At 40.9% G+C, this 24296-nt stretch overlaps 1 pseudogene; it reads left to right on the forward strand.

The window, feature by feature from the left end:
* Window positions 1-9643: 9643 nt before the first annotated feature.
* On the forward strand, window positions 9644-10819 carry LOC103238677 (26S proteasome regulatory subunit 10B pseudogene; annotated as a pseudogene).
* The last annotated feature ends 13477 nt before the right edge of the window (window positions 10820-24296 follow it).

The following is a 24296-nucleotide window of genomic DNA, read 5'->3' on the forward strand; positions in this document are numbered from 1 at the left end:
GGTTTCTATGGATATCTTATTACATAGGTGTGATTGTAGCCATTGGCGATTAACTTAATCTGCAGCCTCTCTCCTCTCCCTGGAGGTTGGGAGGTAATGCTAAAAAAGTTCCAAGCTTCTAAACAATGCTTGGTCTTTCTGGGGACCAGCTCCCATCCTGAAACTATGGGCCTCCCAAAGTCACCTCATTAGAACAAAAGATGCTCTTATCACCCTTCTCACTCAAGAAATTCCAGAGGCTCACCAAATATCTTTCTTATTACACTACAATGACTTAACAAATTATTAATGATCCCAGCTCACTGCAACCTCTGCCTCCCAGGTTCAAGCGATTCTACTGCCTCAGCCTCCCGAGTACCTGGGACTATAGGCATGCGCCACCAGGCCCAGCTAATTTTTGTATTTGTAGTAGAGACAGTGTTTCACCATGTTGGCCAAGCTGGTCTTGAACTCCTGACCTCAAGTGATCCACCTGCCTCAGACTCCCAAAGTGCTGGGATTATAGGTTTGAGCCACCATGCCCGCCCTTGTAGTAGCAATATTTAAAATCCAACTAAGAAAACTCATGTGGCTATCACTAAAACAAATAGAGGAATGCATTTCAGGCAGAAATTGATTTTCCCACTTTTCCTGATTATTTCAGTAATACTGTCTTTTGACTTAAACCCCAATCTCTTGGTTTGTCAGTGTAGACCTGAGACTTGCTATACAACAAAGGAGATATAAAATGCACATGTCCATATTTTTATACATTTAAAGTTCTGGAAGTTGACTAAAACCTAGAGCATATACACGTAAAATTCTGTAAATTGACTAAAACCTAGAGCAGTGTAGTGCAATGATCAAGAGCATGGCCTGCTGGCATCAGACTGCCAGAGGGCCTATCCTGGCTTAACTTGGTGCTTCAGTTTCCTCATCCGGCAAATGGGGATGACGACAGTAACAGTACCTCATCCTTGGGTTTTTAGTGATACATAAACAGCACTGAAAACAGTAGTAGACCCATAGTGTGTAGTTATTTACTAATTATCTATAATTAAGTTATTTGCCATGTCACCTAAAGATTCACTATGTTTTCCCTGGTTGCTGCAGCAAAAACTTCTGATTTATAAGCATTAAAGGATCAGTTCCCTTAACCCTGAACTGTGGGGAATTGGTGGGCTCTGCCTTCCAGCAGCGCTCTGCAGACGAATTACTCTGCAACTCTCATAACTCTAGGGACATGCTCACCACATTTTTTTTAAGATGATGGGAATTGATTTTTATCTTTAATTTTTGCTTACAAATAATTCATCTCTTATGAGAAAAATAACAAGCTCCAAAGGGAAAAATGCAGACACAAGTCTGTTCCCATTCTGCCTGGAGTCAAAGGATAAGAATTATCTACCAGCAATAAATGTAATGAGAAACAATCTACAAGTTGTCATTTTAAGTTAGACGATAAATTGAGTTCTAGCTCTGCCCACTGTGTTCTTCTAAAATCCAAGTTAAGACCAGGCGCGGTGGCTCACGCCTGTAATCCCAGTACTTTGGGAGGCCGAGTCAGGCAGATCACTTGAGGTCAGGAGTTTGACACCAGCCTGGCCAACATAATGAAACCCCGTCTCTACTAAAAATACAAAAATTAGCTGAGTGTGGTGATGCTAGTCTCCCAGCTACTTGGAGGGCTGAGCTGGGAGAACTGCTTAAACCCAGGAGGCAGAGGCTGCAGTGAGCCAAGATCGTGCCACTGCACTCCAGCCTGAGCGACAGAGTGAGACTCCATCTCAATAAATAAATAAATAAATAAATAAATAAATAATAAAATGTCAAGTTAAATATAGTCTCATTACCCTGTCATATTAGTTGGGACTCTTTCTGATGCAAATGACTGAAATCCAACTAAAACTAGCTTAAGCAAAAAAAAAGGGGGGGGAGGGAAGGAGGGTAAGTTACTGGCTCTTGCATGATGGAAGCCAAAGGGCATTCTGGCTTTGGCTGGGGTCTTGTCATTTGTTCTCTGTCTTCATGAGCTGCTTCCCTCTGTTGAGCTGGCTTTGTTCTCCAAGAATGAGGATTTGTCTCTTATCAAAAGGAAGGGTAACAAAGAAAAGGCATGTTGAAAAGCTCAAGGCACTGCTATTACAGTAGATAAAACCCTGAATTACACATAATTGTGAATGTATAAATGAGTTACAGACCCATTTCCTATCCTTAATAAAACCAAATTCTACCCACTATTCAGAGCCCAGGAAAATTGCTACCTCTGCCATGAAGACTTCTCTAATAACCTCAGCTTCTTTGTGATTGCTACTTCATCAAAACACCGATGTGTTTATTTTCTACGTGGTTTATTTTGCAAAATAGCACACATTTCTTTGTATTATTAACTTTAAATGTATAAACATATGGACAAGTACATTTTATATCTCTAAATAAATTCTTTTTTACAACTACCATTATGTTTTCGTATTACTAGAGTTACACATACTTCAGGCTATACACATGGCAGATTGAACACTCATATTTATTGCAGCTTTTTCCCAATCTCCCCTACTCTCTGCCCTAATTATGGTAAAAGACTTTGTTTAAGGTATAGGTACACACAAGGACAAAGAAGAAGCAAAAACAAGAAAATATCAGAAGCTGAAGTGTCAGTGATAACTGATTTAGCAAAGTCAAGGAAGCTGAAACAGCTTTGGGAGGAGCTTAGAAGATGGCTGGCCTGTGCTATGGAATGCCAGAAAGACTCAGGAATGAGAGGTCCCAGATATCTCTAGAAAGCAGAGTCTTGTTTGAGTGTCCATGTAAGAGCAGTTTGTCCACCAGCCAGAACTCTTTGCTACCCAGTGGAGTGAACTAACTGCCCTTCCTCAGCCCAGCAGAAAACAAAGTTTCCTCCTTGAGGAGGTGAAACAGGGAGACCCAGGCATCAAGATCACTAGGCCTAGTTGGGATCAAGGGCATACTACCAAGATCAAGGACACCAGGCTCAGCTGGGTTTGGGGAGTGGTCATTACATACTAATCCATGCAACTCCAAATCTAACAATAGCAAAATGACATTACAGCTTACATTTATTGAACATTCATTGTGTACTAGCCACTGTGTTAAGCATTTTCAATACAGTACCTCACGACTAATTCTCAAATCTGATGAGGTAAGCACTATTTTGTTGCCACTTTAAAAGGTAAGTAAATCGAGTCTTTCATGGTTAAGAAATTGGCCAAAGAACCCACAACTAATCAGTGGCAAAGCTCAGCTTTGGACCCCTAATACACTATACTATATCGCTGCCATTTATCAATTAATTCGTTCATTTATTCGTTCAACAAACATTTTATATGTGGCAGATACTGCTTCATTAAGCTTTACAAAGATGAATATAATATGTGAGTTTCTATCCCCAAGAAGCTCTCAGTATGAAGAGGCAACAATTTAATAAACAAATGTCACTGGTACATTGAACGAGTAGGTCTTCAAACTAGGGTTGGGGTTTGGCAGGTAGAAACTCTAGTCTTTCTGTCTGCTAGTTGTCTAATCCCATTCTGTGAACTTCCTTCCCTACATGGAAAGTGGAAGAAATCTTGGGCAGCTGCCATAAACTCTTTTGAACACTCTTAATGCAAAGTCCTTGTATCTGTTAGTCACAAGAACAGTAAGCTTTTAGTTCAGTTTAATAATTTAATTGTCACTCAAAATTAAAGTTCTTCAGCTCCCTGACTTGGACTGCCTCAGGCTGCAGAGAAGGCAATGGGAAAGAAAGGCCATAGTCAGTTTCTCCTCTATCTGCCTCCCCTGTGCATCTCCTCTCCTCTGTTCCCCACAACCCACCACACTCTGGCTCTTCCAGGGCTGGAGCTGGAAAACACAGAGAGAAACAGCAAGAGGTTTCTTCCTGTCCAGTACTCTCGCGAGCGCTGGTGCTCTCTGGCCTCAGAGAATGTTGGAGCTGACCCTTCCTATCATGGGTGCTTTTGTGGGATCCACAGAGGTGCGCCCACTGGAGTCTTCTCAAAAGCCTCTTGATGTGGACAGTGCCTCTCTTCTGGCTTCTCATTCCTCTCTGTGGCCCTAGCCATCCATGTTCATACCTCCTCTACTGAAGTCACAGCTCCCTGTCTTCTGGCTGTGCTCTTGGGCACGGTCCAAAACTAGCTCCAGGCTGTTTTGTGTCGGTGAGTCCATGTCTGGTCAATGAGAAACACTCATGCAGTCTTGCCAGCTGTTATGAATGGGAGTGCAGCTTCTTCCCCGTGAAGGTCCGTCTCCCTCTGCTCTGCCATCGGACAGGTGGCTCAAGTCCCAGCCTTTTCCCCTCAATATTCTTAGGCACAGAACCGAAGCCCTCAAACCCTGCGAGACTTCTGTTTTTCTCTTGAATGGTCCTGCTGAAGCCCTCTTGCTTGACTCAAGAAGAGAAGAAAGTGTCTCCCTCCAGTGCCTCATTGTGGGTAGAGGGAGAGAAACAAACAGTACCTATCGTCGATGCTCTTGGAAGAAATCATCCCTCTCCCTGTGACTCTTCAACTCTTTTATGTCCCAGAAATAGATAATAATCTCACAAAACAGGTCTTCGAATCCCAGCACTTGTGGTTTAGCATTTCATGTTGGAATTATGGTAGTACATAGCACCTATATTTTCAGTCTCAAACTTCGGGGTCTTACTGGCAATGGAGGCATAAAAAGAAGGTTCCATTTTGACGAATAATGATAAAGCATTTTGACAAGTGATATAAAGAGATCCCTTACGCAGAGAGGGACCTCATTCCTTTCCTGAAAGAATTAGAAAGGATTTCTCAGAAGTGACATATGAACTGCTTTTTAGGCAGAAGGTATATTCTATGCAAAAGCGTATACATATTTACAAGGCATGCTTCATGAAGGGTGCAGTATGATGAGAATATAGGGGGTGTGTGTGCTGGATAATGGGGAAAGATGAGCCTCAAAGGCCAGATTACAGAGGTCTCACATGCCATGCTAAAGAGTTTGGCCTTTACTGAGCACAAAAGGGAGTCACTGAAGGGGCTGGTGCGGGAGACGTCTGTCCTGTTCAAATTAGCTGGGAGGTCATGTGCAAGCTGAACTGGAGGGAGCAGAGACAGGACAGTAGAACAGTTAGGAAGACACTGCAATGGAGACATGGGGCAGAGGTAGCTCTCAGGCCTCCTTCCGGTTTATTTGCATATATTTTGACTTCTAAAGCATTATGCTTATGAAGACAACCACATGTTTTTGCTTAATTTTCTGCTGAGGTCATATCCTATTTCTAGAAATGTATTCTGTGCAAAATATATATATATATATGTAACAAGCTTAGAGTAATGGTTTCGAATGCAGGGCTATGTAGCTCCAGAGAAAGAGAAAACCTTTGGGGTCTTGTTTCTAATTGTATTCACACTTATCAAAAAGTCACTTGAGAATTATTTTATAAGGCAAAAAAAGCAGATAAGTCTGCCACACAGCAACACAGCAACAACTTTCCAGACAAACAGAATTCCATGTAAGCATTAACATGTGAATTGCACTCACTCATTCTTTGCTTGCATGTCTCATTTTTTGATATATTATTTGAAAATAATCTTATCCCTGATGCTAGTTGTTTTTCCCAGAAAACTACCATGCACACAGATATGTATTATTTTCACTGAAGTATGCAACTTACTGTCTCCTGAAGAAAACCCTTAAAAACTCTGAGGGAAATATTGGTTGAACTATGTAAATCCAGCCTACTCTATCCAATCTGGCTCCTTCTTTTTATTTTATTTTATTTTGTTTTTTTTTTTTTTGAGACGACTTTTGCTCTTGTCACCCAGGCTGGAGTGCAGTGGAGTGACCTTGGCTCACTACAATCTCTGCCTCCTGGGTTCAAGCGATTCTCCTGCCTCAGCCTCCCAAGTAGCTGGGATTACAGGTGTTCACCACCACGTCCGGCTGATTTTTGTATTTTTAGTAGAGATGGAGGGTTCACCATGTTAGCCAGGCTGGTTTCGAACTCCTGACCTCAGGTGATCCACCTGCCTTGGTTTCCCAAAGTGTTTGGATTACAGGCATAAGCCACCACGCGCAGTCAATCTGGTTCTCTTTAAACAATTTCTCAATACGTTCCACAATTCAAGACCAAAGGGCTCATTTCCTCATTACTGTTTCGCCCTTTTATTTCCTTATCTGGATCCCCTGTGGCTATATTATCAGCCTTTCCCCTACATTACTATAATCTTATTTATGTTTTCAATGGGATTATGAGATTTTTCTTAATTAAACATGAAGCAAATTCCAAACCTCAAATCTCACTAGAAGACACAGAGGCTGGCCAGACGCAGTGGCTCATGCCTGTAATCCTAGCACTTTGGGAGGCTGAGGCAGGCAGATTTCTTGAAGTCAAAAGTTCGAGACAAGCCTGGCCAACATATGAAATCCCATCTCTACTAAAAATACAAAAATTAGCTGGACTTGGTGGTGGGCACCTGCAATCCCAGCTACTCTGGAGGCTGAGGCAGGAGAATTGCTTGAACCCACAAGGTGGAGGTTGTAGTGAGCCAAGATCGTGCCGCCGCACTCCAGCCTAGGTGACAATGAGACTCAATCTCAAAAAAAAAAGAAAAGAAAACACAGAGGCTTATTGGATAACAGTTTCTACATATCCTTCCTCTTACCACACATGGTTGTAGATCAGTATCAATCACAAACCTGGTAGTCATATGACGAGAAGCCCCCAGAGAAGATGACCCAAGTCTGCTACCGTTCTATAGGAAGTTCTCACAACCAGACTTAGGTGCAGCTTCCCTAACACCCATAATTCACAGGTGCTCCTTGAAGGCTGAGTTATGTTCCCTTTGCCTCAACATCTCCTGAGCCCCACATCAAACCTGGAACACAGTAGGCCTTCAATAAATGTTGATTGAATTGTTTTGCTGAATTTTATGCAGGGTCAGCCAGACCTCTTAGAAATCTTGTCACAGATGTCTTGAAGTTCTTTTTGTGGAGTCTGCTCACAATCAGCAATTGTTTTATTGTTTCTACAATAAAAATTAAATCGAGGAAGAATCACGCACAGAAGGAAGCAGAGCCTGAGGGATTTAAGGCCATTTCCTGTCCTTTCCTAGCTCTGATTTGGTCTTCTACTGAGCAACTATGCCTTTAGGTTTAAATAAAGAAAAAGAGAAGGAAAGAAAGAAGATTAGAGATATCGGGTGAGTTTTCCAGAAGAGGAAAGAAACACCATCATTGTCATAAACAACAGGAAACATTTCTTGAGCCTACTAATTGGTGGGTGCAACTATGGAATCACTTGGATCACTTCGAAGGCCTCCACTTTGAAGAGGACAACCTACAGAGGGCAAAATGAACATAACTTCAAACTTGCTTAGACTTGACTTTTTAAAAAAGAGACTTGATCTAAACCATCTTCCGATACTCCATTTCTAATTTAAAAGCAGAATAAATTGTTATTCATTAATGTGTTAAAAACATTCATCTTAATGCGTATTGGTTTTAGGAAAAATTTATGATAGAGTAGGATGTAATTTTATGTTTTTACATACATTTACATAATTCCACATATCTTTGTATAACCAATGTGTGCTTATGACTTTTATATAGGACTTGGGGTGTGATTTTACTATTTTAAATTGCTTTAGAGGACTGTAGTTGCAGGTGTGTCTTTTTGACACGTTATTTATCATGATTATATTTTATTTGATACCAAGTCTTTGGTCAGCCTTTAGTTTTACTTACAACCTTGTCACTACAGGAGAAAATGTTCCATTTTACAAAGATATGATTTCAAAGAACACAATGTGGCCAAAAGAGGGAACTGACTATAAAATATACTTAAAGCAAGGCTACAGTCACAGCGATGACAGGAAATGTCTTAGAAAGAAGGGGACTAGCTAACAGATTGTAAGATGGATAATCTTGCAATTATCCATCTTTCTGGGGAAATAGGCCTCAATCTGTTATTTAAAGGAAAAGAAATAAAGATGAGAAGACACACTGTAGGTGGTTGAAGTTATTGTTACTTAACATCTGTTGAACAGAATGCATTGTATTGCATAGGCCTGCACTCTCCTCTACTCACTCCAGTTACTCCAGTTACTCCCACCAGGTAACAAAGCACTCAACAGCATGGAGAGTGAATGCATTTGTTTTTCTTTATAACGTAGCATATAATTATAGCTTGCCTACCATGACCTAGACACCATCCTGGGGTGGTATATAAAGACAAATGTAACTTGGTCTTTGCTCTCAAAGGGCTCACAAGTCTAGTAGGGGAGACGGACAAGTGGATGGTGCAGTAAGTCCTATAATGGAGACAATATTGGAGCACAAAGAAACGGGTACTAAATCTATGTTTGTGGGCATGAAGAAGGCTCCCTTCAAAAAACTATGAAAAGATGAAGACATCCAAAAGAAGGCTCACCTGATCCTTTCTTGGTCTGCCAAGGGCAGCAGCCTCTCCCAAGCAGGGGCAGCCTCAGCCCATCCTACCACCACATGGAAGAGGAGCGAGAAGAGCCTTCCTCCTAAAGACAGCGATCCATAGACGGGGCTCCCAACCACTGTTTCTTCCACCAAGGCCCAAATCTCCCCCAGCACAATGGGCAACTGGACATCCTGGTTGTTCCGCTGGTGACAAACTTGCCATAGAGCTTCTCTGAAACTAAACCAGAGAAGACAATGAGCTTTTTCTAGAACTTAGAGGATGCAGCTTGAGTATATGTGATGTTTGGAGAAATGACATTCACCCCATTCACATCTTCAGAAAATGAAGTAGGGGTGCAGGGGAGGGTCCCTTCTAGCACCCCATCAGTGTCTCAGCCTCTCCAATTCTCCCCCGATGACCCAGTCCACAAGAGTTCTATCTTTCTGCTATTACTCTTTTTTTTTCTTTTTTTTTTTTAGACAGAGTCTTGCTCTGTCGCCCAGGCTGCTGCAGTGGTGCGATTTCGATTCACTGCAACCTCCACCTCCCAGGTTCAAGCGATTCTCATGCCTCAGCCTCACAAGTAGCTGAGACCACAGGCTTGTGTCACCACACCTGGCTAATTTTTTGTACTTTTAGTAGAGACGGAGTTTCACCATGTTGGCCAGGCTGGTCTTCAACTCCTGACCTCAGGTGATCTGCCTGCCTCAGCCTCCCAAAGTGCTGGGATTACAGGTGTGAGCCACTGTGCCTGACCTATTCTTTAAATCTGTCTTCTGCAAAGATCAAGACATTTCAAACTTAACTGGGAACAACATCTTTGTTTCCTGACTCTACTTCCCCTTGGGAACTGGAGACCTACCTCTAGCTGACCAAATGTGGGATGCAGCACTAGGGGAAGGGAGGGTGTGCAAGGGTCCACAGGATAAAAGGAGACTATGCTTTTTAAGAATCTGTTAATATTTCACCCTTCTTATACATACTGCTTTGATTGTCTATCTGTCAGATGAGTTAGTTGCACAGACAAGAATTGCAATTGAAAACACTCTTAAGAACATGATTGAAAACTGAAAATCGGGATGGGAGGGGGGTGAGGGATGAGAAATTACTTAATGGGTACAATTTACACCATTCAGGTGATGGCTGCACTAAAAACCAAGACTTCACTACGACACAATACATCCATGTAAAAAAGCTGCACTTATATGCTTTAAATCTATCATTTAAAAAGGGAAGCAGCTTCTCATCATGGCGGACCCTAGAGATAAGGTGCTTCAGGACTACCGCAAGAAGCTGCTTGAGCACAAGGAGATCGACGGCCGTCTTAATGAGTTAAGGGAACAATTAAAAGAACTTACCAAGCAGTATGAAAAGTCTTAGAATGATCTGAAGGCCCTACAAAGTGTTGGGCAGATTGTGGGTGAAGTGCTTAAACAGTTAACTGAAGAAAAATTCATTGTTAAAGCTACAAATGGACCAAGATATGTTGTGGGTTGTCGTCAACAGCTTGACAAAAGGAAGCTGAAGCCAGGAACAGGAGTTGCTGTGGATATGACTACACTAACTATCATGAGATATTTGCCAAGAGAGGTGGATCCACTGGTTTATAACATGTCTCATGAGGACCCCGGGAATATTTCTTATTCTGAGATTGGAGGGCTATCAGAACAGATCTGGGAATTAAGAGAGGTGATAGAATTACCTCTTACAAACCCAGAGTTATTTCAGCAGGTAGGAATAATGCCTCCAAAAGGCTGTTTGCTACACGGACCACCAGGTATGGGTAAAGCACTCTTGGCACGAGCCATGGCTAGCCAACTGGACTACAATTTCTTCAAGGCTGTGTCTAGTTCTATTGTAGACAAGTACATTGGTGAAAGTGCTTGTGGTTGATCAGAGAAATGTTTAATTATGCCAAGGACCGTCAACTATGCATTATTTTTAGGATGAAATAGATGTTATTGGTGGTTGTCTGTTTTCTGAGGGTACTTCAACTGACAGAGAGATTCAGAGTACTTCAACAGAGTTACTGAATCAAATGGGTGGATCTGATACTCTGCATAGAGTTAAAATGGTCCTGCAAACAGACCAGATACACTGGATCCTGCTTTGCTGCATCCAGGAAGATTAGATAGAAAAATACATACTGATTTGCCATATGAACAAGCAAGATTAGACCTACTGAAAATCCATGCAGGTTCCATTACAAAGCATGGTGAAATAGATCATGAAGCAATTGTGAAGCTTTCAGATGGCTTTAATGGAGTAGACCTGAGAAATGTTTGTACTGAAGCAGGTATGTTCACAATTCGTGCTGATCATGATTTTTAAGTACAGGAAGACTTCATGAAAGCAGTCAGAAAAGTGGCTGATTCTAACAAGCTAGAGTCTAAATTGGACTACAAACCTGTGTAATTTACTGTAAGATTTTTGATAGCTGCATGACAGATGTTGGCTTAACATAAAAATAAAGTTAAAGAAAATAATGTATATATTGGCAATGATGTCATTAAAAGTATATGAATAAAAATATGTATGAGTAACATCATAAAAATTAGTAATTCAACTTTTAAGATTGATACAGAAGAAATGTGTATGTTTGTTAATGTTGCATTTATTGCAGCAAGTTACAAAGGAAGAGTATGTTGAAGATTTTCGTATTTGCTGTGTGAGCATTTTGTAAAACACTGAAAGTGGTTTGAGATAGTGGTATAAGAAAGCATTTCTTATGACTTATTTTGTATCATTTGTTTCCTCATCTACAAAGTTGAATAAAATCTGTTTGAGTCAGTTCTCCAAAAAGAAAAAAGGAAGCATGCTTACATTTGCCTTTTAGCTCCATAGGTAAAGCCATGTAATATGAACTGATGGAGAAAGAAACATTTTCTAATAACATGTTCTCAAGATTTGCTTACAAAGATGTTTCTCTTTCAAACACGTTTGTTCTTGAAAGAAAACAGCTTATGATGCATCTTAAAGAAACCATGCTTACATTTGCCTTTTATTGCTGGGTATCTCATCTTGTACCAATAGGTACCAATGAAGAAAGAAACATGCTCTAATACAAGGTTGTCCAACCCACGGCTGGCACATGTGGCCCAGGACAGCTTTAAATGCGGCCCAACGCAAATTCGTAAATTTTCTTGAAACATTATGAAAATTTTTTGTGTGATTTGTTTTTTTCTTTTTTAGCTCATCAGCTATCATCAGTGTTCGTGTATTTTGTGTGTGGCCCAGGGCGATTCTTTTTCTTCCAGTGCAGCCCTGGGAAGCCAAAAGATTGGACACTCATACAACATATTCTCAAGGTTTGCTTACAAAAATGTTGCTCCATTAGACACTCCCATACACTGAAATAAAACAGCTTATGATGCATTTTTTAAAAAATTAAAAATTGAAAAATTAGGCTCACACTTGAGATACATCATGAGTTAAAATCTTTCTTTTCTTTTTTTTTTTTTTTTTTGAGACAGTTTCTGTCTGTCACCCAGGGTGTACTGCAGTGACACTATCTGCACTCACTGCAACCTCCGCCTCCCGGGTTCAAGTGATTCTTATGCTTCAGCCTCCCAAGTAGCTGGGACTACGGATGCACACCATCACACCCGGCTAATTTTTTTTGTTGTCGTATATTGTGTAGAGACGGAATTTTGTCATGTTGGCCAGGCTGGTCTCGAACTCCTGGCCTCAAGTGATCCACCCACCTTGGCCTCCCAAAGTGCTGGGATTACAGGTGTGAGTCACCGCACCCTGCTGAGTTAAATAATCTCTCTTTGTATGACTTAGGAAACTTAACACCAATTGCCACTGGAAAAAAAAAAAAGTGTTCCAAAGGCCAAACTGTATTTATATGTGTTGTGTAGATGATTCTGTTAATATACATATCCTGATATAAGTCTGATTTGTGAATTTACAAATGCATGTACTTATGACTTGCATATCTGCAGTATCAAGAGTTTTGGAACTTTGTTTCTATCCCTTGCTTATATTCCCAGGAATATGTAATCCCTTTGCTTTCTAGTTAGTTAAGCAAATTTCCCTAACCTGAACTAATTCAACCTGATTTTCTCTTCTGGGAGTAACTGGCCTATCTTCCACAGATTTTTTTTCTTTTTTTTTTTAAATAATAGAGACAAGGTCTCATTATGTTGCCCAGACCGGTCTTGAACTCCTGGGCTCAAGCGATCCTCTTGCTCTGGCCTCCCAAAGTGCTGGGATTACAGGCCTGAGCCACTGCACCTGGCCCAGATTTTTCAATGATAAGACAAAAGTCTCTTTTTTTATGTGTGCTTTTTCGCAATGATCTTGTTCCACTTTGGAAGCAGTTCTCCAATATATACATCAGTATTTACAGTAGCTGCTGTCACACGACCCACCAAAACAGCTTTCTAAGAAACTACACTTCTTTGCTGGTTCCATCTATTTCCCCAAGTTCTAAATGGTAGGTTGTAGTGCTCCAAGATTCAGTCCTGTGATCTCCTTTTAATCTACTTCTCTATTTATCTAGATGATCTCATTTCACCCCAAGACTTGAAAGGTCTCAAATGCATAACTCCAACCCTGACCTTTACCCTGAACACTTCATACTCATATCTAGCTGCCTATTTGATATCCCTACTTAGACATAATCTTAAACTTAAAATATATAAAATAGAACTCCTGATTCCCTACCCCTACATACAAACATACACACACACATATACACAAAACATGTGCCTCCCACAGGATACCTCACCTGAATAAAAGGTAACTCTGTTCACCCAGTGTGTCCAATTTCTCAGGCTGAAAACCAGGAGTTATCATTGGCTTTTCTCTTTCTGTCTTAGCCAGTCTATATCCAGAATCCAACCACATTTTGCCCTTATCTCCACCATCATCCTGATCCAGAACACCATCATCTCTCTCCTGGATTATTACAACAGCTGTCTAACTGGCCTCCCTGCCTCCACCATGCCTCTTCTACAATCTAGTCACCACAAAGCAGTCTGAGTAAGTTCTTAAAATATTAAGTTGGATCAGGTCAGCTCTTTGCTCATAATACTATAATGGCTTCCTATTTCACACAGGATAAAACCCAAAGCCTTAGCCATAATTTACAAGACCACATATCATCCATCTCTCTTTGATCTTGATGCTCTTGCCTTATCTCTTACCTCATCGCCCCCAATCCCTTCCACTCTCACTTTGATCCAAGTACACTGGCATAACCTCAAACATGGCAAGTAGCTTCCCTAAGACCTTTGCTCTTGCTGTTCTCTGCATAGGCTGTTCTTCCCTGAGATGACCTCCGCTTCATTCAAGTTTCTGCCCAAATGTCACCTTATCAGGAATATGCCTAACCATCTTATTTTTAAAAAGCAGGCCCGCTACCCACTCTTCTTTTATTCCCTTTCCCCAGTTTCATTTTTCTGCATATCCCTTGCCACCTGTCATTTAGATTTTTGTATTCATCAACTGTCTTTCCATACTTCTCAATACACTCTAAGAAAACAGGGACTTGAGGTGTTTTATTTTACCCTATCCACAGCAACTAGAATAGAGATTGGCACAAGTATTTTAAAGTATTTGTTGAATAAATAAATGAATGGATTTTAGAGACCTCAAAACATTGTGTTCCCTATGGGTGGCCACATGGTTGCTGGCTATAGCCAGAGGACATTCCGCTGGAATTGCCTTGCTTCAGCCAAAAGAACAAACGATGTCTGGGCATCATAGTTGACTATTGAAAATACATCTGGAAACATTATCCTACCCTGGTACCCAACCCTGGAGTGCCTCACCTGGACTACTACATGTAGCGTTAGCTCTTACATCTCAAGAAAGGTCCAAACAAAAGCAAGTATAAAGATCCAGAAAATGGAGAGGACTGCCAGAATAAAGAGCAGGACATTTCAGGCTGGAGTGACAGAAGATGAAGAATATTATCAAACTCTAGAAAATCAAAATGCTGTAATCAAGCCCAAGATGAACTTGTATACCAAATCCAGGATAAAAAAAAAAAAATGGAGAGGAACCCTTTAAAACTTGAAAAATTGTGTGGTGGATGGAAAATGCATGGCACAATTGAACAATTGAGTCTAAACCCAAGATCTGTCTGTATGCATGACCTTGGACAAGCTACCAAACCACTACAATCTAGTACCTGTATGTAAAATTCTGATAATGTACCTGCATCACAAGTCTGTTATGGAGACAGTATACATACAAAGCACACAGCAAACGTTTTTTCTCTTTCTGTGATGAGAAAAATACTGGGATAAATAAAAGGAAGTTCTAAAGCAGAAGGCAAGCTTAGGAAAGTTTTGTTATAGGATGGGGAAAGAATCAGGTGAATTAATAGAGGCAGAAAATACATATTATATTCTTTCTGCATTTTACAATCTTCAAACTGTTTTCACTGACATAATCTCCTTTGACCTTCACAAACTATCTTGTGAAGTGAGAAAGGTAAGTAAATTGAAACCCGTTTTACAGATGAGGAAACTGAGGATGGGGATTTTTTTTTAAGTCCCCTTAAAACAAGTTCCATGATCTTCCCACCAATCCGGAGGGCCTCTTCATAGAATTCAAGTAACTTCTCAGAAAAGCTTAGTCACTTAGGAGAGAGCCTCTGTGGGTGATTAACAAAGATGTCTGAGGAGTCAGACCATAAGCAGATCAAGAACCACCAAGCTCTTTCTCGGCACACCTCTTAGACCTGTTATGAAAAGATTCAACTGGATGAGCCCTGGGTCTGACTCTCTGGAGCAAGTCTCTCAGTCGTCTGCTTGCTTTCCTTAAGTGGGCATGAATGCAGTCCAACAGTGAGGCGTGCCCATGGCGATTTTCTTTCTGCCTCTGGTTTTTGAAAAGCATCTAGTTATGCATTCCCGAGGGTGGAGGGCAGACTGGGGAAGCCTGGGTCTTCAGTCACAATAATACCAGTTACCAGAAACAGCTAAACCAAATTTATAACATATGTTTCCATAGCCTCAAATATCCACTATTTGTCCCATGACCTTCTCTCTTTAAACAAATGCCAAACAAGGAGATTCAATTATTCAGTCAGTCTAAAAGGAATCGGTGTATGCTGAAACCCAGTGCTGAGTTTATATAATTTTACACTATGGGTCACACTGAAAGCTTTATGCAAGCTTGTAGCTGCAGCCAAGAAAGATTCCTACCTTTCTTTATAGTTAAATTATAATCTAGGTAGAATTAATCCTCAAAGCAGAAAGCTAATTACATCACACCAGTTTTTGAAATGAAAAACAACAGAGAAATAGCATTCATTCATCCATTCAATAAATATTTATTGTGTTCTTTTGAAGTGGTAGGCACCATACAAGGTATCTGAAATACAAAATGGAAAAGAAATAGTTCTTGGTCTCAGGAGTTCAGGGCTTTGTGTACAGATAGACACTGAACAGTCTGAGTCATTTAAAACACAATGTGATAAATATTATAACGGAAAGAATTACAAGGTGCAGTGGGAATCCAGGCTGCATAAATCCTAAGTGTTGCTAGGAGAAATCACTTCAGCAATTTGGATGACCAACTCAACCTAATGTGCCTGGGACTTTCCTTATTTTACCACTGATGCTCCCATGCCTGGGAAATCCCTTAGCAAACCAGGATGGTTGGTCATCCTACCTGCAATGCTAAACAAAACAAAACAAAAAAAGTTATGTTTCTGTCTGCAAAAGACCACGTTCATTCCCAGAGGCACATGGGATCAGAATGACTTCATTAGAATGAGAATTCAGTAGTTGATGGAAAAACGAATCTTTCATGGCTCTGCCAGACACAAAGGAAGAGTCAGCCTGATGTGTTAGACAGAACCCATGCATGGTTTCCCTGTCATTGTGTAGTCTTGGGATAGCTATTTCCCCTCTACACGAATGTGTCTGTTTATCTGTAAAACTACACTAAATATTGTATTAGTCAGGATAAGTCAGGTTATGCTACTGAATCTTACTGGCTATAAAATTAAGTTTATTTGCCTTACAGGTCAGCTGGGATGTGCTGCTCATCTCATTCTAGGAGCTCAGCAGACAGAGCAGCCACCATCTCAAACACTGTCTGTCCCCAGGGCAGAGGGAAAAAACAAACAAACAAACATTCTTCCTGCCTCAGGTAATGGTTTTCTCTTCATCCACCAGCAATCCCTAAACCAACACGACATGGCTGTAGGCTTTTTTGTTGCAGCAGCATAACCTGGCCTATTCTGACTGATGGGGATACCTTAAAGTGCAGATGTGAGACTTAGAGGAAGAGAGTGAAGAATGTTTGGTAACTCCTTAAGGGCTGATATGAATGTTTGAAAACACGCTCATGAACACTTACCTGTCATCTAAGATTATTCCTATAAAAACTATCTTGTTTAGGCTTGTTGAGGTGGCTCACATCTGTAATCCTAGCACTTTGGGAGACTGAGGTAGGCGGATCGCTTGAGGCCAGGAGTTCAAGACCAGCCTGTCCAACATGGCAAGACCCTATCTCTACTAAAAATACAAAAATTAGCTGGGCACAGTGACGGGTGTAGCTGTAATCCCAGCTACTCCTGCTAAGGCAGGAGAATCACTTGAACCTGGGAGGCAGAGGTTGCAGTGAGCCACAATCACGCCACTGTACTCCAGCCTGGGCAACAGAGGGGGACTCTGTCTCAAAAACAAAACAAAACAAAACAAAAACCTACCTTGTTTAAAAACCAAGTTAGTGTTGAGGTTAGGGTTAGGCTGCTAAGGAGTCAGCATTCCTGGTTTGACCTTTCTACAGACTAAGGTTTTCATAAAGAATCACCTTTTCCACTGCTAAAGACTGTAGCCTTGGTCCCACCCAGTTATTCTTCAGACAAATAATGAGCAGCTGATCCCAGGGCCAGAAACTGCAGTTGGCAAAGTGATGCCCTTCCCTGCTACCGAAAAAACAACTTCATAATACACCATTCTCATGTTTTAAAAATGGACTTTTAAAAGCCCCTGGATCATTTGGAACATATTTCCCATGAGTTTTAAAACATTTTAACTCTTCCCCTCCATTTCATCATGAGCTTCCCGTTGGTGCTAAAGATAGTCATAAACAAACTCTGTGGTCTGTCTCTCAAAAAAGAAACATATGCAAATTCCAATTATCATCACTTTTTTCTGAGAGTGGAAGAGCTCTGCTTCCTAGAGTGTAACGTTCATTTGCAAATTGCCTTTTGACAGGCGAAAATGGCACATTTGAACTAATGGCCCCTCCTTTTTAGAAACCATTCAAAAGAATTGGGTCTATAGATGTAACATCTGATTACAGAGTAAGTAGCAAGAAGGGGATTTCACCAGGGATCATTGAGCAAGAGTCTCAACATGGCTGAACTTTTTTTTACAACTGAAGTCATCCGTTAAACTCTGATGAACATGTGCATAACACATTTCCTGTGTAATCGAGACATCAAAAATTTCTGCCCTGTTAGTTAAGTGAAATGAAATGTTTCTCTTAAGTCTGATGAATAAATAGGTTCTTTTTAAAAAAAAAAAATCCATAAAAGTTTAATTCTGTTTAGGTGATTCCTGTTATGAACTTGCTTAAAAATGAGTTGTCTGTCCTATAGCATTTTATAGTGAATGATTTCCTCCTCTGATCAACACAGCAATTACTCAGCTGTATTCTTATATATTAAAGCACATTCTCTAGAGTTCAATTTTGGTTAGTTTCACTCCTGATGACATTGGGAATGAAATTTCAGCATAATCTCTTGAGGATCTATGGACAGGAAATTGTCCAACAACAAAACTCCAGGGAGGTAGTAAGAGACCAGCTTGCATCTGAAGTTGAAGATGGCAGATGATGGGAGCCTAGAAACAAGCATAGAGGAAGGGACTCCTGGGGATAGCAGAAGAGTCTCCCAGGCAGCACTCAGCTAGGGAAATAATTACCTTTTCCTACCAAAATCCTTAGTGGGTTATTAAGTCCCTCCTTGGTTCATAGGCAGAGGGCCTTCACAGACTTCAGGCAGTGGGGATTCTAGAGGAGACGTTTTACAGATGGTATCCTCAGAACTCACTCCAAGTATAGGGGACTACAGAACCACATTGCCTGCACTGCACAAAACAGAAATAGAAAAGGAATTCAAATTTCCCAGCCCAGGAGCCTAAGATCCCTAAGGTTCCATGAAGAGGTTTAAGGGAAACAGAAACTATACTTAAGATTCTCCCCAAAATCTCATTCACCTGGAGGTTTTGACTTGTTTTGGGGAGTGTGGGGGTTTAAAAAAAATGAAAGATGACAACAGTTCACACCAAAAAACAAATAGCAACACACAAAAAAACTCACAGCTGCATTCAAATGGGAAAGCCAATACTGTTTTAGGAGGAAAGAGGACAAAGGCCACAAACCAACATCTGCCTGCTTGCTATCTGGTACATCACCAAGGTGACAGCAGCTGGGTACAAATCAACTGCTCTTTCTCTTTTGCCAGCCACAAAGCTGCTCACTGTGGCTAGCCTGAGCTGGTCAGAACACACTCATGTGTGATCTAATACACTAAACATTTAATAAGCAAATCTGCACACATCGCCAGGAGTCCCATGCAAAGAAAAGACTCCCAAGAGAGATCAGTCCCAAGAGCTCAAAAATTCAAGATTTTACCAAAAGGTACCCTGTTACCTCCTGAATTGCCAATTGCTTCTTAAAATTTTACTACAAAAGGGAAATCATGACAAGAATTCTTAGGGTGGTGGGAGAGAAAAAGCTACTTTTCCTAGTCATTAGTACAATGTGCCTTATTAATTAGGTATCTTTATATACATTAGAAAAGGTACTTAACTTGCATGTTCCCAAGAAATGAATTCTGAGTATAGCAGCATCATATTAGATCTGTTCAGATATAAATTTTTACAGCTATATAAAAGAGCCTATGTGTACTTTTTTGCCATTTTTAAACATTATTTTTTCAGAAGAAAAATAAAGATTACACTACGTATGATTTACATGTAATGGATTATTATGCCAATAATTGTGGTCTTTAACATACTTCTTATTCATTGGGAGCAGATGGGGGTACCTAAGATCTCATATTAGGACTTTCTGTCCTGAATTTTGATTGAGCAAAATCTGGAAAATGTGAAAGCATATTTAGATTTGTATATATTCTCTGAAACGTGATTTCCCAAGATTCTTACATTTGACCCTCTTGCAATAATTTTGAATGAGATCTCCCAACTCCCTTCCAAGAATACTTTTCACAGATATCATTAGGCCTTCATTAGAAAGCTATTTTCCCCCTGTTGGTACATTTGGTTACCTCATTTTGCTGTTTGTTTCAGACTATGAACGCTCACAAGGATGTCTGTAGAATCATTTGCTGAGTCATTTCCTCAAATCATATTCCATTATATCAGTTAACATATAGTTTTAAATGCACATATTACAACTATCTGTAACCAAATCATCTGAAGGCTTCATAAATTTTTAACAAAGCTTGTCCATTTTTAATGAAAGTTACTAGTAATGCTTTACTCAGCAGTGCAATGAATTTTTTATTTTCAATCCTTGTGCCCCATTTTGGAGTTGAGGGGGTTGTTGGTAATAAATGTATGATGTATACTTTAAAAAATCTTATTCCCTTACTTGTTGATTCCTTCAAGAAGTGTTTCTCAAAGGCCTGTGATGTATGAGGTACTCTGCTAGGTCCTGGAATTAATCAGCAAATGAGACAGTCATACTCCCTGACCAAACATGAAATTCACATCTGGAATTATACAACTACTCTCAAAATTAATTATTTAATTGAAAGTGTGGTAAATGGTGCAAGAGAGAAATATAAGATATTAGAAGAGCATCTACCAGGGGACATGACCCTGTCTGAAATTCATGGAAGGCTGCTCTGAGGATGTGTTGTAGAAATTGAGAGCCACAGAAGGATGAGTTAAAGCTAACTAGGCAAAAATATGAAGAATATTACAGACCTAGAGAACAAGAAATGCAAAGGCCCTCAGGTGAAAAGAAGAATGGCACTCTCAAGGAACAAAGACAAATCAAAGAAAGCTAGGTGCTGGAGCACAGGTGATGAGCCGGTGAAGAAAGGAGAAGACCAAGAAGGTTGCCAAAGTTTGGGAGATTAAGCTGGCGGAGGGGAAACGGTTGGCTATTAAATTTTACAGGTAATTTAAGTTGTATTTCTTGTCATCAAATAACAAATCCAACTATACAAATAACTATAAAAGACTCTATGAAGGGCTCCTTTTTCCACCTACCCTTTGCTTCAGTCTCATTTTAGAGGTAAGCACTATGAACAGCTTCTGCAAGAAGCTGGGAGCTTAAAATGGCCATCAGTGAAAAAGGAATCAGGGCCAGATGCAGTAGCTCATGGCTGTAATCCCAGCACTTTGGGAGGCCGAGGCGGGCGGATAACCTGAGGTCAGGAGTTCGAGACCAGCCTGGCCAACACAGTGAAACCAGGTTTCTACTAAAAAAAAAAAAAAAAAAAAAAAAAAAAAATTAACTTGGCCTGGTGGCAGGTGCCTGTAATCCCAGTTCCTCAGGAGGCTGAGGCAGGAGACTCACTTGAACTGGGAGGTGGAGGTTGCAGTGAGCAAAGATTGCACCATTGCACTCCAGCTTGGGCAGCAAGAGTGAAACTCCACCTCAAAAAAAAAAAAAAAAAAAGGAAAATAAAAAGGAATCAAACACATACAGGCTACCAGCCCAAGATAGCTATGAATAAGTTTGCCATAACCTGGGACCACTCTTAGAAGAAAATACATCATCTTATGAAACTGAAACTTCAAACCTGCCCCACATATAACTATGTAGGAATCCTAAGTTAAGAAATTATCATAAAAACCTTCACAGAGAAACATTACTGAAAGGATATAAAGATCTAAATAAATAGAGGAATGTACCATGTTCAAGGACTGGAAGATTCCAAATTGTAAAGTTGTTAGGTCTCCCTAAATTAATCTATACATCCAGTAAAATTTCAATTCAAAATCCCAGCAGCTTTTTTAAATATGGAAATTAACAAGTCAATTCTAAAATTATGTAGAAGAGAAATAAAACAGAAATAGCCAAAACACTCTTGAAGAACAAGATGAGAAAACTTGTTCCATCAGATATCAAGACTTAGCCTTAAGACAGGATGGCATTGGCATAAGGATAGCAAATTGCCTAATGGAACAGAAGGGAGAGTCCAGAAATAGTTTCTTGGATATATGACCAAAATGACACTACGTTAGTTGGGCGTGGTAGTGCATGCACCTGTAGTCCTAGCTACTGGGGAGGCTGAGATGGGAGGATCGCTAGAGCCCAAGAGTTCAAGGCTACAGTGAGCTATGATTACACCACCGTACTCTAGTACTCTAGCCTGGGACAGAACTAGACCCTATCTCTTTAAAAAAAAAAAAAAAAAAAAAAAAAAAAAGTTGTGGGTGTGGAGAAATTTGATACATTTGACTTTATTAAAATTTGGGATTTCTGTACATCAAAAGATACCATTGAGAGGCCAGGCATGGTGGCTCATGCCTGTAATCCCAGCTCCTTGGGAGGCCGAGGCAGGCAGATTGCTTGAGTCCAGGAGTTCAAGACCAGACTGGCCAACATGGTGAAACCGCATCTCTACTAAAAATACAAAAATTAGCCGCGCAAAGTGGTGTGTGCCTGTAGTTCCAGCTACTCACCGGCTGAGGCAAGAGAATTGCTTGAACCTGGCAGGTGGAGGCTGCAGTTAGCCAAGATCACTTCACTGCACTTCAGCTTGGGCAACAGAGTGAAACTCTGCCTTGGGAAAAAAAAAAAAAAAAAGACACTATTAAGATGGTAAAAAGGCAAGCCACAAACTGGGAGAATGTATTTATAACACCTGTCTTAGACAAAGAATTCATATCCAGAATACCTAAATGACTCCTATAAATTAAAGAAAAAAACAGATAACCCAATTTTGTTAAGAATGGACAAAAGACTTGAACAGACCTTTCATGAGACAGGATACCCAAATGGCCAAAATGCATTTGTAAAAGGCTGCTCAATGACAACAGGGAAATGCAAAGTAAAATCACAATGGAATAACACCACACATCCAACAGAATTGCTAAAATTAATAATATTGACAATATCAAGTGTTGTGAAGGATATGGAACAACCAGAACTTTCATACATTACTAGAAGGAGTGTGAATTTGTCCAACTACTTTGGGAAATCTCTTTGGTGTTATCTATTATATTGAAGTTTAACATATGTATCCTATGAGCAGTTCTATTCTCAGACATCCATCCAATAGAAATACATATACACATACATCAAAAGACATGTACAAAACCGTAACAAGGTTATTAGTAATACCCTAAAATTGAGAATAACCCAAATTTATAACAGTAATAGAAAGGATAGATACCGTAATAAAAATAACAAAAGTACAGCTACATACATAACATGATTTAATCTCACAAACATATGTTTAGGAAAAGACTCCAGAAACAAAAACAAAAAAATACACACTGCACATATATATGATTTATATAAAGTCCAAAAGAAGGTAAAGTTGTTAAAAAACAATTAAGGGGGCTTAGAGGAGCCGAAACTCGTTCTGTGTGCTGGCTGGGGCTGAGATTCCAGAGCTGGGGGTCGCGTCCCGCTGCTGAATCCGGTGGGGTCCTGGAAACCCCTAGAAGCGCACAGCCATCCTTGCCTCAGAACTTTCCGCAGACCCTTCGCAATCTGGAATCTGGGAGTGAAGCAACATGGATGCAGCCAGCCAAGGCCCTGTGGCAGTTGTGCTTCTCAAGCACACCCTGGATGTCTGGTCACTGTCCTCAGCATCCGGGCCATCATTGTCATCATGACCTCCTCGTTGCTGTGCCCAGGCACTGCTGTCATCATCGACCGCACGCAGACCCATCGGGTCCTTAGTGGGGCTGTCCGCGAGCCTCCCAAAAGGGTCAGGTGAGGGATGAGAAGAAGAGTCCCCTCCGCCAGCCTCTTCCCTGTGTCAGAAAAGCAGTGGGAAGGACTGTGGAGTGTGGACTTGAGTTCTGGTTTTGATTCTGCGGCTGGCCAGCTGTGTGAATTTGGTCGAGGGAACTAACTCTAAGAGTTCCAGGTTCCGTGTCTTTCAAATGCAGATGATCCCTGCCTTTCCTACCTCATAGGGTTGTGAGAGCCACATGACTTAGTGGAAGTGAAAGCTGTTTGTGAGCAGTAAAGCCGCCACAGATATACAGGTGTTATGCTGGGTGCTGAGAAGCTTTGAAGGACCAGGAAACCTAATTGCTGATGATGCCTTAAAGGTGGTGAAGGAGACGCTGGGGCCAGAACAGACTTTCCCAGTGCCTGTCAGGTCAAACCAAGCAAATGGCACCCTGACATGATTCCAAGGGGCCAGCAGCAGCACACTGGCTCAAAGTTATTTTCTTTTTCTTTCTTTTTTTTTTTTTTTTTTTTTTGAGACGGAGTCTTACTCTGTCACCCAGGCTGGAGTGCAGTGGCGCAATCTCGGCTCACTGCAAGCTCCGCCTCCCAGGTTCAAGCAATTCTCCTGCCTCAACCTCCCGAGTAGCTGGGATTACAGGCACACACCACCATCCCCGGCTAATTTTTGTATTTTTAGTAGAGACGGGGTTTCACCATGTCGATGGTCTCGATTTCCTGACCTCGTGATCCGCCCGCCTTGGCCTCTCAAAGTGCTGGGATTACAGGCGTGAGCCACTGCGCACGCCCAAAGTTATTTTCTGTAAAGTGCTACTCCCTCATGTTTTCTCAGTTGGGAGGGAACTGAGTATAGCTGGTGATAGCTGGCCAGAGAGGGGTAGGAGGGGGAAAGGGGTGGGGGAGTTGGAAGAACTTTCCAGAACCTTCTCTGTGGAATCTCTGCACCTATATAATCTGGAAGTGGGCTCTACCATCTTTGGGCAATGCCAAGGGAGTTGGGGTGATA

Source organism: Chlorocebus sabaeus, chromosome 11 (assembly GCF_047675955.1).
Source record: "Chlorocebus sabaeus isolate Y175 chromosome 11, mChlSab1.0.hap1, whole genome shotgun sequence".
Lineage (NCBI taxonomy): Eukaryota > Metazoa > Chordata > Mammalia > Primates > Cercopithecidae > Chlorocebus > Chlorocebus sabaeus.